Here is a 13394-nt window from a genome sequence, read left to right as displayed (position 1 = left end):
ACTGAAGCGTCGGCAGTAGGAGCCTGAAGGCTGCGTGAGATCGTCGCCTCCACCGTGGCGGCGATGGTTGCAGGCAGGTTGACGATGGCATTGGTCAACTCGGTCACCATCGTGGTCAGATGCTGCAGCAGCTGGAAAACGTCGTGGAGCCCAACAGTAGGCACCGCAGTGGGTGAAGGAGAAGCTGGCTGGCGGTCCTGGCGTGGAAGAGGCGGCGGGACGCTTGGCACCTCGGCAGCTGCAGTAGCCCGTGGGTGGGAGACGCCCTTCAGTGCATCGGCCACTGTGACACCGGGCTGGATCCTCGCGGACCGGCGTTCCATGAGGGAGGGCCACGTACGGTTGTCATTGGCCGGCCGTGTGGGCGGCGGTTGGCGCCTCCGGCGGGTATCAGCACGTCGGGAGGGCGGGACGGGCGGAAGACCCCGCTGCCGACGGCTAGCCTCCTTATGCTTCGCGCAGGAACGAAAATTGGCAGGATGGCTGCCTCCACACAGGCCACAGACGGGCGGCTCATCCTTGCTTCGTGGACAAAGGCGGCTGTCGTGGCCAGCACCACACTTGACGCACATAGGCGGCATAGTGCAGTGACGGGCCGCGTGGTTGAACCCTTGGCACCGGAAGCATTGGACCGGGCCACGGGACTTCCGCAGACGGTCCACGGTGATGGAGAGATCGTAAATCCTGGTTAGCTGGAATATTTCCCGATGCCGAGGAGTGTCCTGCAGGACGACGACGCGGTGGCCAGTAAGCTGATTGGTCCCAGGCATACGATGGTAATCCACCACCGTCGCGACGAAGCCGAGGTCCTCCAGTTCTTCCTTCAGGTCGTCATGTGTGAGAGACGCCGGAATGTGCTTCAACAGCGCCTTCAGAGTCGGCAGACGGACCGCTGGATAGGTATAAATGGGGATACCCTCTCGCCCAACCATATCCATTACAGTCACATAATCCTCAGTACAGGAGAGGCTGAGTTTGAGGGTATCACCCCCCGTCTGCTTGGCAGTAAATGACTGCTTACAATGTTCCTTTAACCACGTGTGTAGTTGCTTGTAGGAATTCTTAAACTGCAACACAATGGGCGGCACCTTCCGCTGCAGCTGAGGCTGGGACGGTTGCTGCTGCGCCCCCTGCTGTTGCTGTTGCTGCTGGGGCGGTGGAACGCCGTCCGCGCCGTCTAGGATGACGTCGTAGCGGTTAGACGTTGGCACCGCGTCCGTGTCAGGCCGCCGCTGCGGCTGCTTCGAGACCTTCTTCTTTGGTGGCTTCCGGAAACCGTCATCTGCCCCGGTGGCGGCGTCGCCGGTGCGTATACGACTATGCTGCTGGTGGCCGTCGTCATCTTCTCCTGAAGAATCAGGAGTGCAATCCATACGGAGATCCAAAGTCCTTGCACAGGTCGTCAACAGATCGTTCTCACGGAGGCGTTGCCTGGTCATCATAGGTGGGGGGCCGGATGAGGCCGCCGACGAAGTATTCTCCGCCGGACGGCGATCCGCCACACTCTCAGCCGGAGTAGCGTCCGTAGACATAACGAGCTCTCGCGCGACACGTCCGCTCTCGTCGGAAGACTAACTCCGAATGGGTAGCAAGCGCACCGGTCCGCATCATCTAAACTACCGGCAGTGGTTGAGGGAAGGTAGTATTTACCCGAAGGCATTGACTACTAATTCTGGGGAGGAGATATGGAACTTCAGGTGTAGGAAATTGTCATCTTTATTTGCGGATTATAGAATCAAATTCATTTGGACTTCAGTGGGTTGGACACTGCCAGGTGCATTACCTGTTGAGCAGTGCGACAGGTCTTTGGTATGTGTCCCGGACATCTGACGGGACTCCAATGTTCCGTATGAGTGGGTTTTCCGAGACCACGGCTTTGTGATACAGGCGTCTGGCTTTGTGTTGAAATCGGAGAAGGACCTCGGGTTCTTGCAGAGCTTCATGTACATAACGAGACGGGAACTGCGGGTGCACGTGGAGTACTCTTCGTAAGGCCTTATTCTCCAGCGCTTGAAGGGGTAGCAAGCGCACCGGTCCGCATCGTCTAAACTACCGGCAGTGGTTGAGGGAAGGTAGTATTTACCCGAAGGCATTGACTACTAATTCTGAGGAGGAGATATGGAACTTCAGGTGTAGGAAATTGTCATCTTTATTTGCGGATTATAGAATCAAATTCATTTGGACTTCAGTGGGTTGGACACTGCCAGGTGCATTACCTGTTGAGCAGTGCGACTGGTCTTTGGTATGTGTCCCGGACGTCTGACGGGACTCCAATGTTCCTTATGAGTGGGTTTTCCGAGACCACGGCTTTGTGATACAGGCGTCTGGCTTTGTGTTGAAATCTGAGAAGGACCTCAGGTTCTTGCAGAGCTTCATGTACATAACGAGACGGGAACTGCGGGTGCACGTGGAGTACTCTTCGTAAGGCCTTATTCTCCAGCGCTTGAAGACGTTGAATGTGGCGGGTGGCAGCATTGCCCCAGGCGACGCAGGCGTAGTCCATGATCGGCCGGACGAATAGCCTGTAGATGAGGAGGCCATTTGCAACTGACAGTGAGGAGCCTTCATTAAGCAGCGGGTATAGTGCTCCCAGGCGCTGGTCCACTTTCCTGCGGGTGGCCGTGACATGCTGTTGCCAAATGAGCTGACGATCCAGCACAACTCCGAGATAAGTCGCTGAGGGCAGCCACGCGATGTCTTCGCCGAACAACCGAATCGCCGGCACTGGCGGCGGTAGTCTTCTGGTAAAGATGACGGCTTGGCTCTTCTGAGCGTTGAAGCGAATCCTCCATTTGCGGGACCATCGTTCAAGGTCGGAGCAGGCGTCCTGAAGTCGGCGGTGCATGGCCTGTGGCCAACGGCTGCGCGTGTAGATGGCGGTGTCGTCAGCATACATAGCTTTTTCCACCCTGGGGGAGGTGGGGATGTCCGATGTAAAGATGCAGTAAAGGATCGGCCCAAGGACGGAGCCCTGAGGTACGCCAGCGGCGATGGGCCGGAGAGTCGAACAGGAGTTGGCAACGCGAACAGAGAAGGTTCGCCCTCGGAGGTATGAGGCGAGCAGCTGTACGATGGAGCGAGGAAATCCGTGCTGCATCAATTTCCACAGGAGCCCCTGATGCCAGACGCTGTCGAACGCCTTGGAAATGTCGAGGAATACCGCCCCACAGTATTCCCGGTTGTTAAAGGCGAGGGTGATGTCTTCGACGACGCGGATCACCTGTTGTTCGGTGGAGTGGCCTCTTCTGAACCCAAATTGCTCCGGCGGTAGTATCCTCCGTCGGTCCAGTATGGTGCGGATTCTTCGTAGCAGCAGCCGTTCGAACACCTTACTGATATGAGGGAGGAGACTGATAGGGCGATAGTTGGCCGGTTCCTTCCTGTTCTTCCCCGGTTTGGGAATGGGGATAACTGTAGCCCGTTTCCACGCCTCCGGATATGTCAGCGTCCGAAATATGTTGTTAAAAACTGCAGCCAGCCAGAGATAGGCTGCTGGAGGAAGTTCCTTCAGGGCTCTATTGGGTATGTCATCTGCCCCCGGTGCCTTGGCGGTGTTCAGACCAGCGATGCATGTCCGAACTTCGTCCATCGTGACGGGCGGAATTTGGTCCTCATCAGCAGCAGCAGGTTGGTCCAGGTAGTGCTGGACTTCCGCTTCCACGCGCTGAACGTGATTGACGTCAATCGGGTCGTTCACAGGGACGAAATTAGCTTCAAATACATCGGCGATGGCGTTTGCCTTGTCCTCAGGGGTGTAGACGAGTCCAGCCGGGGCTTCCAACGGAGGAATAGTCGTCCGACGTTTAGTGAAAAATCGAACCGTGTCCCAGTGATTGGCATCCGGTGTAAAGGCCTCGAGTTTCGTGGCCCACTGCTGGTTCCTGTGGGCGACGAGGGCGGCCTTAACGTCGCGCCGAAGTTGGTTGACACGTCGCTTAAGGCCGGGATCCCTGGTGAGACGCCAGTCTTTGCAGAGGCGATTGCGGAGACGTATAAGGTCCAGGATGTCGTGGGGTAACCCTGGACGAAGTGGCTGTCGCCGGCCGGCCTGCGGCGTAGACTGCCGGAGAGCTGTAGTAACAGCAGCGGTGAACCCCGCCGTGGCATCATCGACGGGTGCATCCGGTGGAGTGAATGCCAGCAGATGGGGGAGCCGATCCCGGTAGCCATCCCAGTGGGTACGTCGCAGATTCCACCGTGGCGTCTGCGGAGGAAGATGGACGTTCAGCTGGAAAATGACAGGCAGATGGTTAGAATTGAGAGCATGTCTCACTTCTGCCGACATGAACTGAGTCAGTCCCTTGGTTATTGCGATGTCCAGGACATCCGGATTGCCTCTGGAGGGGTAGCATGTCGGTTCCTCGGGTCCACAAGCGTGCGCATCAGCTTGCTCGAGGACGTGGAGGAGCCGCCGTCCGTCATAAGTGGTGGTGAGTGAGTTCCACGCCGCATGCTTTGCGTTAAAGTCACCGGCGAGGAACAGCTTCCCAGGAAGGCGCAGCAATGCCTTCGCATCGTCGACGTCAATGTGCGGCTTAGGTGGGCGGTAGACGGCCACAAATGTGACTGTGCCGACCGAAGTCTCGACGGCCACAGCTGTCGCTTCCATCTTCCGCAGAGGAGGCGTCGGTACAACGTAGTGGGAGATTGTCCGCTTGATGTAGATGGCTGTACCGCCACCTCGAGTGGGGCGATCATTCCGATAGCAGAGATAATTGGCGATATTGGCCCTCAGGTCCGGCTTCAGATGCGTCTCACTGACCAGGCAGATGTCGACATGCTCATCTTCCAGGAATTGGCGAACCTCCAGTAGGTCGTGGTAAATGCCATCCGCATTATAGGTGGCTATACAAAGGTCTTCATAGCGTCGGGGCCTAGGCATGTTGAGGAGGCGGAACGTCGCTGGTGGCTTGAAGCGAACCACGAATGGCCGCTTCAACTGTCGTGGCAAGAACTGCCGGGAGTGCTTGAATGGCTCGGCTCATCTCGGTGACGGCGTGCATCATGGTCTGCATGAGCACCAGAAGTTGGTTGACGTCAGCTGCCGCAGCGGGCGGTTGGGGACGGCCAAAGTCGTCAGCGCGCCGGCCTCGAAGAGGTGGAAAGGACGCCGAGGCAATCTCAAATGCTGCCGTTGGGGGTGCCGCTGTAGAGGCGGTGCCCTTCAAGACATCCGCCGCTGTCGGAGACTGGAGGACGGAAGCCGCGCGCCGTTGCATCAGTGGAGCTCGCTCCTGTAGCGGTGCATCGATGTATCTGCTGCTGGCAGGTGTGCTTCTGAAGACACGGGTCCCAGCACGTCGAGTCTTGGCGTTGAGGGGCGGTAAACCCCTCTGTCGGCGACTAGCATCTTTGTGTTTCTGGCAGGAACGATAGCTGGCTGGGTGCCTGCCGCCACACAGTCCGCATTTGGCAGGTTCGTCCTTGGGGACGGGACACTGGCGGCTGTCATGAGGGCCACCACACTTCACACATATAAATGGCATTGTGCAGAGCCGCGCCACGTGGTTAAAGCCCTGACAGCGGAAGCACTGTGTCACTCCTCTTGATTTACGTAGCTTCTCGACAGAAACGGAGAGGGCACAAATTCTGTTGATTTTAAACACATCGCGATTTTCTTGCGTGTCCGGGAGAACCACCACACGGAGGCCTGATTTCTGCTGCGTGCCGGGCATCCGATGGTAGTCCACGACCGTCGCCTCAAATCTCAATGCAGACAATTCTTCCTTGAGTCTGTCGTTCGGAAGAGAATCGACGATGCCTCGAAATATCAGCTTCAGAGTGGGCGGGCGAACAGTGGGAAACGTGTAGCACGGTATTCCCTCGGTTCCCACCATGTCCATAACTTTGACGTAGTCTTCAGTGGCCGTGACAGTGAGTTTTAACTTATCGCCTCCAGCCTGCTTCGCTGAGAAAGGCTGCTTCAGATTTTGCGTCAGCCAATCGTACAATTTCAAATAGGTGTCCGGATATTGGAGGACGATCGGTGGAATTTTATGCTGCTGCTGTTGTGGTTGCTGCTGCTGCTGTGGTTGTGGGTGCTGTTGAGGCTGCTGTGGGGCCTCATGATCCTGTGGCGCCTGCATCCCATCGTCGATGACGTCAAACCTGTTGCTGACAGGCACGACAGGCGCGTCTGCCGGTGCCGGGTTCTTGGCCTGCTTCTTTTTCGGCGGACGAATGAAGCCGTCGTCGGTGGGCGCCACACGGGGCAGTCCAGGTCCGGGATCGCTGCGTTTCCGTCGAAACTGGGACGTCGACGGGCGAGTAGCGTCGTCGGCGAACGACGCGTCAGAAGAATAATCCATTGCCATGTCCAGGGCCCTCGCTGTGGTCGTCAATAGATAATTGCCTGTACGCCTTTGCCGGGTCGTCATGGTGGGGGGGCCGGATGGGGCCGCCGACGAAGCGAGCTCCGCCGGACGGCGATCCGCCACACCCTTCGCTGAGCTAGATACCGAACTCATGGCAGCGCACGCGTAGCACGTCTGCTCACTACGGAAGACTAACTCGAACTGGGGTAGCAAGCGCGGGAGGCGCGGCGCGGCGGCGCGCAGAGTGGCGGCCGCTCTCTCGGCCGTCCGCGCCCGCCCGCGACACTGGCTGGGCCTGTGCCGCGAGGCGGCTGGGCGCATTCCGAGTTAGCATGCCGTGCGAGCAGGACCGCGCTACTCAGGCTCAGGGTGCGGCGGACCGCTGCCCGGCGGGACTGGCCCGGGCGACCGAGCCAGCCCCGTCGGCGGCCCCGTCCGGCCCCCCACCTACGACGACGCAGCTACGGACGACGGATCACGCTACGGCACACCCAAGGAGCATTAGCCCGCTCACGCCAGAGCAGGTGTACCTCGTTGTACACCGTTTATCACGGGGCAATGTTTACCCTGAATACGCTGCTGACGAACGAGCACTCCGCTTGTTCCAACAGCACCTGAGGTCACTCGGTTGCGTGGTATACGAAGAGGCGAGAGTACCGTCGGGAGCCCTGCCAGGCGTGTCGAATGAAGACGGCATTGTTCTGCCAGCGGCGGCCCCGATGAGTGTTGCACCACTAGGCCCAGTTACAGAAGAAACTGGAGTCCTGCTGACTGCCACTCCGGTCTCTTCCAGTGAAGAGACCACAGATACACTGATTGCTGTACCGCCAGGCGTGACGACAGAAGACGTCACCATCCTGGACTGAGGAAGATATCCTCGACTGAGGGCGAAGTACTAGCGCAACAAGGCGCTTCACCTTCTGGCATGACGGTTTGGCTAGGGAAATTTCATGGCGTTATTGTTCTGCTTGATTCTTTGTGCAATTTTTTTTTTGTTTTTATTAAAAGAAAGAGGAAAGGATCGTAAGAGAGACAGTGAGATAAAAGGAAAACGAACGGCCCAATTGACTGGCCGGGAATTACGATTAGTTACAGAAGAAAGGACAGAAGGAGGAATAGTGAGAGTGAGTGAAAGCGAACGGCCATTATCCTGGCCTCTTCTGCTTCGGAGCGGCGACGCGATGGCGGCGGCAGGCAGTCTTGAAATGGCAAATTGGGGGGGGGGGGGAAGAGAAAGAAGTCAGAGGGTGACAGTTGAAGATGTGGAAAAAGGAAGGGCCTATCATGATTAGGCCAACATTGGGGGTAGTGTGGGGGGAAGGGGGAGGCGTGTTGGGGGAGCGAATGACATGGCATGTGGGGGGGAATAATCTATGACGTGAGGGAGGTAGTCGGCATGAGATGAGGTGCCTGGGGCAGGCGAGGTCATGGGGGGCGAAATAAAAGGTCGGGCCATCGAGTGGTGGCTAGTCGGTGAACACGGGTGCCCAGGGAAAGGATTAAGGGATTAGGAGAGTGACGAGTTTTGTGGTAAAAGGAGTGGGCGGCGGAGAGGAAGCGGGTACGAAGGAGCGGCACTTCAGCCAGGAGGTGGAGCTCGCGGGTTGGGAAGTCGAAGGGGAGGCGGAGGGCACGCCGGAGAGCCCGGTTCTGGACGGTTTGGAGTCGGCGGAGGTGGGTGGGGGCAGCATTGCCCCACACCACAACCGCGTATTCAAGGATGGGGCGAACAAGGGAGGTGTACAGTCTAACAGCAAGGTGCGTGGGGAGGGAATAGGTTGTGTTGATGAGAGGGTAGAGCAGGCATAGCCGCCCCATTGCCTTACGACGCACCTCGTCGATGTGGGGGCGCCAGGTTAGGCGTTGGTCCAGGGTAACACCCAAGTACTTTGCAGTACGAGTCCAGGGGACTGGGGTACCAAGGACCGCCACCTGAGGGAGCCGAACGGGAATACGGCGTCGGCAGATGAGGTCCCGCGCGCCTCCGTGCTGCGCTTATATGCCCTCGGTTGCGCGTGGTGGGGGGAGGGCGGGCCAGAGTCTATATAGGGGGGCGGCGGGAGCGCTGGCCGCAGAAGACCGGCAGAGCGGCCTGAGCTGGCGAGGCGAGCGCATCGCTGCTGTTGCGCGCTTCGCTTACTCGGCCGTTGAGAGCTCGTGAAGAGGTTTTCTGTGCTGTGAGCGCTGCGGAGAGCAAATTGTCGTGCGTTGTTTTGACAACGCGTGCAAATTGTCGTGTTCCGCGCCTCGCAGCATGGGAAAGACTTGTGCGCAGAGGAAACCTGCCGCTACGAAGGGTCCTTCGGTTGTGCGACTCACTGAGTCTGCCGACCGTGCAAGGAACTCCCGAGAAGACGAGTCGCGGCCTGTCCCCCCTTTATACGTCAAGTGCAAAGGCGGGTGGACATTGCTGTTCGACACCATGACGAATTGCGCTCGGAACGAGGTGGTCTACGAGTCTGTCGATACAGACTCGCTGATCTGCGTTCGAGCCGCAAACGTGGCCGACCACAGGGCGATCAAGGTCGCAGTGGCCGACCACATCGTCGACGCGCCGCCGGCGCGTGAGAAGGCACCTTCCGTAGGAAGGATGAAGACGACTAAGGCACTCCTCAGGGGGTTGCCTTGGTGCTGTGACGAGGCAGCGGTCCGGGAAGGGCTGCTGCGAGCCGCGTTTGGTAATGCAGCCGCAAGGTTGCACAACCGGACCAACAGGAAGAGGGCGCCGCTCTATGCCGTGACCGTGCAAACGGTCGACGGCGGGAGCGACATCTTCGACTTGCGGAAGTTGCTGGGCTTCCCGGTTACGACGGAGGCTCTCCCGACCGCCATGGATCCTCAGCCACAGTGCTTCAGGTGCCGGGGCGAGGGCCATGTTGCGAAGTATTGCCGCAACGCGGCGCGGTGCGTCAAGTGCTCAGGTGAGCACGACAGCCGCGCCTGCGACCGCGGCAGCAACGCTCTGCCGACTTGTGTCCGGTGTGGCGGCCCGCACGTCGCCAGTTGGCGCGGTTGTGCGGCTTTCTCTAGCAGCAACCGTGCCGGGGGCGGCGAAGCGGCCGCGGCCGCACCGACGCAGCAGCAGAAGAGAAGACGACGTCGGAAACTGCGTAGGGCGGAGAACAGCCCGGTGCAGCTGAGGGATGGCGCAGCAGCAGATCCACCTGCCAGGGGCGGGGACGGCCGCTCGGAAACGGGCAACCAGGACGCAGCTCGCCCTCCCGCGAAGAGATGTGACCTCGGATTCGCCGTGAAGGAGGCCACAGCAGCCTTCAAAGCCGTCATGGCGGCGGAGAGGGCTGCCTTCGCAGCCGCCGTGGCTGCAGAGAAGGAAGAGGCCTTAAGGCAACTGCGAGCAGTCTTCGCCCAAGGCCTCAGTGCAGTTGTACCTGCGAACACTCCTGCGACCTCGCAGAAGGACGTTCGCGCGCCTATCCCAGCAGTTGCCCCAGCAGCACCGCAGGTGAAAGGTACAAAGAAGAAAACCGCCAGGGCAGTCTTCATCGCGCAAGCGTCGCCGCGCTGCCGCGCCGAACTTTTATGTTACAGGGAGTAAGCCACTGCGGTCGGCCCAGGAGACTACGAGGGAGCGCAGCCGCAGCACCGGACTGACCCAGCTAACGACCACGCAGTACATAGGTAACGTTGCACGATACCTCACGCTAACCCCCCTCACCTTGCATGCTCTGTCGCAGCTAGCAAACCGCTACTGCCCTTACTACCCGTCCTACTGTCGCAGAGGTTCTTTTCCCTTGGCGCTGGCCTTGGCACTTTTTTTCCTCTGCTCTTACAACCGCTACCCTTCGATCGTTTTCGACCACTTCTATCTCCTGATGGACCATGTTAATGAGTAGTCTTACCCAGACGCATGGATAACATCACAGTCTGCATCCTGTGACGCCTGATTCAAAACTAACATGCATACGGAGATGACAGTAGAACTTTTGTGTTGGTCACCACGTTGGTGCGGGCGTGGAGGGGCCCCATCCTTTGTGAAAAAAAAAATTGTGCTGGGCGCAGAGCAGCAGAGCAGAGGCAGGAGACAGGGCTCGGCGGGCGCTGGAGACTGCGGACGGAGCGCACAGGCACGTTGCACACGAGGCAGCAGAAGAAGCCGGCGCGCACGCATCTCCACACGCAAATGAACGAACATGGCTGGACGCAGAAAGGGCAGCAAGATTGCGGCCGCGCTGGAACTCCTGGTCGATGCGATCGGGAAGGATCGCGGACGCAGTCGGCGCCACAAGAAGAAGCAGCGCACTGAGCAGCAATGCTTCAAGTGCCAAAGGATGGGGCACATCGCAAAAGTGTGCAGGGGCACTTTAGCGTGTCTGAAGTGTGCCGAGGCACACGACGCACGCAACTGCACCAAGCCCCGCGACGCGGCTGCCAAGTGCGTGAATTGCGGCGGTGCCCACGCCGTAACTCGCGCAGCTGCGCCTACGTGCGGGGCTACAGAAGCAAGATGGCCGCCCCACGCCCTGCAGAGGTACCTGGCGTCGAGACGGACGTCCCACCCCACCGTTCACGCGGGGGTATTGGACTGTGCCGTCGCGAAGCCACCACGGACGACGCACTGGCCGTATTCCACACCGCCCTTGCGGCCGAAAGGGCCGCCATGAGGAAGGAACTCGTGGCTGCTCACCGCCAGCTGCAACAGCTGCGTGAGGAGCTGCGGGTCCTCAAGAAGACGTCTACCCACAACGCCAGCTCCCCTGCGAGTCGGCCAGCGGGGGTCGACGCCTCCACCCAGACAGTGCCACCCGAGCCGCCAGTTGACGTGACGGGTGCCGTAGAGGCACCCATGTCCATGTCCATGGAAGAGGAGCAGCCTGCTCTCCCTCCTGACGGGGAGGTCGAGCCGCGGGCACACGACGAGGAGACGCACACGGAGACACCCACAGCTGCTGCGGCGGAGACAGAATGCTGGACGCTCCCTAAGGAGTTCAGCTCGGACGCTGTGCTGCAGACGTTCGCGTCTCTTATGGACGGGACATACCAGTTCTCGAACAACGCCTGTCCAGCCACTCCACCCCACAGGACGAAGACCGCTTCTTCGCAAGCTGAAGAAGCAGCAACAGACGAAGAGCTGCCCCTCCCGCTCCCAGACGAGCGGAGCGTGCAGCCCTTCCTCAAGAAGATCGTGGCGTCGCTGAAGGACGGGTCGTACCCTCACGGGGATAACCCATACACCTTCACGCCGGCGCACGCGAAGCCACCACTGCCTCACGTACCGTGCGACCTTCAGCTCATGCGGCCCATGTTGCGGGAGACAGTAACGAAGAAGGAGCTGATTCTGCTCAATAGCCGCCCCATCTTCACCCCTTCGGACTGGGAACACATCTGCCGGGTCACACAAAAGTGGGTGAAGGAGGAGTGGCGCTCTGGCAGGCGTCAGCCTGCCCCAGAAGACATACCGATACACAACTACTTCGCTGGTCTAAAATCAGCGGGGTAGCCGAGGCACATTCCAACGAGAGGCCAAAAAATACGACAACAGAGGAGTTAAGGAGGAACAGCAGCACTGCTGCTTAGCCTCCACCATCTCCGGACTGAGGAGGTCCGTGATTTTCTAGCGAGCGAGCGCTGGGCGCAGACCGTAGCCGACTCGCCAGCCGCTGCAGCTGCTGTTTGTGCACGTTTTGCTTTGCCCAAGGAAGGATGACAGGCCGCGGCAAGGGAGGAAAGGGGCTCGGCAAGGGTGGCGCCAAGCGGCACTGCAAGGTGTTGCGTGACAACATCCGGGGCATCACGAAGCCCGCCATCCGCCGCCTGGCTCGCAGGGGCGGCGTGAAGCGCATCTCTGGTCTGATCTACGAGGAGACCTGCGGGGTGCTGAAGGTGTTCCTGGAGAACGTGATCCGCGACGCGATGACGTACACTGAGCACGCCAAGCGCAAGACTGTGACGGCCATGGACGTGGTGTACGCCCTGAAGAGGCAGGGGCGCACCCTGTACGGTTTCGGCGGTTAGGCTGCGTCGCATCAGGCGCAGCCGGTGTGCAGTGCTGTGCTGTGTTGGCCTTCCCGCGGCCGTGCTTGTGGGTGGGAGAGACGAAAACGGCCCTTTTCAGGGCCACCACACTGTTCGGAAGTTGAAAAGTGCGAAAGACTCTGTGTTGTTGCTGCGTGTGTGCGCTGTGTTGCCTGGCTTGCTTGCTTGCGTTTGTTTGTTTCCTTTCGTTTGAGCGACGCGATGCGACTGGGAGGGGAGAAGGAAAGGAAACGTGTCTTGTGGTGCTGTGTGTGTGTGTGAGAGAGAGCTGCTTCCTTTTTCGTTGTTTCTTTTTATCGATCGCGATGGAGACGGCGGGCTGTGTGTTGTTGTGCGAGAGGCGGTGATTATTTGCTGCGTGGTTTGGCTGTGTGTTTGCGGCGGCGTTGGAGTTGCCGAGGCAAGGCGTGGGCATAGGCGGCCGGATCAGCTGTTTCGTTCGTTCGTGTTTGGGGCGCGCGTGTGTCGACGTCCGTTTCGCGCGGGCGTGGGGGGCGGTGGGTCGACACGCTCCTTTAACAATGGTCATTATTGCTGTCGTTGTCGTTTGGAAGGCGACTGCGACTGTGCAAAATATGTGTGTGTTGCGCGCGCTGGGCCACACGGGCTGTGGACGACAAGATGGTGGACGTGCGCCGGCGGCGGCTGTGAAAGTAAAAGTAAAAGTGCGGCGAGGACGACTGAAATATTGCGTTGGACGTAGGTTTGTGTGGTGGCCCTGAAAAGGGCCGATTGTTGTGGGCCGAGCCGGCAAAGCGCGTTGCGTGCAGGGGAGCACGCGGCGCTGCGATTGCCTGGCCCCTTTAGGCCTTCTTCTCGGTCTTCTTTGGCAGCAGGACGGCCTGGATGTTGGGCAGGACACCACCCTGTGCGATGGTGACGCCCGACAGGAGCTTGTTGAGCTCCTCGTCGTTGCGGATGGCAAGCTGCAGGTGGCGCGGGTTGATGCGCGTCTTCTTGTTGTCGCGGGCCGCGTTTCCGGCCAGCTGGAGCACCTCAGCCGCGAGGTACACCATGACGGCGGCGAGGTAGACGGGCGCCCCGGCGCCGACGCGCTCGGCGTAGTTTCCCTTGCGCAGGAGGCGG

The sequence above is a fragment of the Schistocerca piceifrons genome, chromosome 8, assembly GCF_021461385.2.
Source record: "Schistocerca piceifrons isolate TAMUIC-IGC-003096 chromosome 8, iqSchPice1.1, whole genome shotgun sequence".
Lineage (NCBI taxonomy): Eukaryota > Metazoa > Arthropoda > Insecta > Orthoptera > Acrididae > Schistocerca > Schistocerca piceifrons.
This window is presented reverse-complemented; position numbering follows the sequence as displayed.